This window comes from Brassica napus, chromosome C6, assembly GCF_020379485.1.
Source record: "Brassica napus cultivar Da-Ae chromosome C6, Da-Ae, whole genome shotgun sequence".
In the NCBI taxonomy this organism is placed as follows: Eukaryota; Viridiplantae; Streptophyta; class Magnoliopsida; order Brassicales; family Brassicaceae; genus Brassica; species Brassica napus.
Genome location: NC_063449.1, coordinates 42,524,836 through 42,525,672, shown reverse-complemented (window position 1 = coordinate 42,525,672; position 837 = coordinate 42,524,836).

Here is an 837-nt window from a genome sequence, read left to right as displayed (position 1 = left end):
AAGTGGATTATGCTCCCTAGCTCACTATCCAGAAGAACATCAAGTCTTTATGAGTTCATTGGACCTGGAATGGATACCAAGAACATATGCAGAAGCTATGGAAGATGATGAATGGAGGATATCGGTGGATGATGAAATGAGGGCCATGGAGAAGAACAACACCTGGTATGAGACAGAACTTCCAAAAGGGAAGAAAGCCGTGACCAGCAGACTCATACATACCATTAAGTATCTTGCAAATGGGAAGCCAGAAAGAAAGAAGACCAGACTGGTGGCAAGAGGATACACACAAGTGTATGGAGAGGACTATCTAGACACCTTTGCACCAGTGGCCAAGCTTCATACAATCCGGATTCTACTCTCATTAGCAGTGAACCTAGAATGGGACCTTTGGCAAATGGATGTGAAGAATGCTTTCCTGCAAGGAGAACTAGAAGATGAAGTGTATATGAAACCACCTCCGGGGATGGAAGAAATGGTGAAACCAGGGAATGTTCTTAGACTCAGAAAGGCAATCTATGGCTTGAAGCAATCACCAAGAGCTTGGTACCACAAGCTAAGCACTACATTGAATGGAAGGGGATTTGTGAAGTCTCAAGCGGATCACACACTCTTCACTCTCACCAGCAAGCAAGGAATTACGGTAATTCTAGTCTATGTGGATGACATCATCATCACGGGTAGTGACAAGGAGGGGATCAGTTTAACCAAGACATTTCTCAAGGCCGCATTTGACATCAAAGACCTGGGAGAACTGAAGTACTTCCTTGGCATTGAGATGTGCAGATCAAAGGAAGGATTATTCATGTCCCAAAGAAAGTATACCCTGGACATATT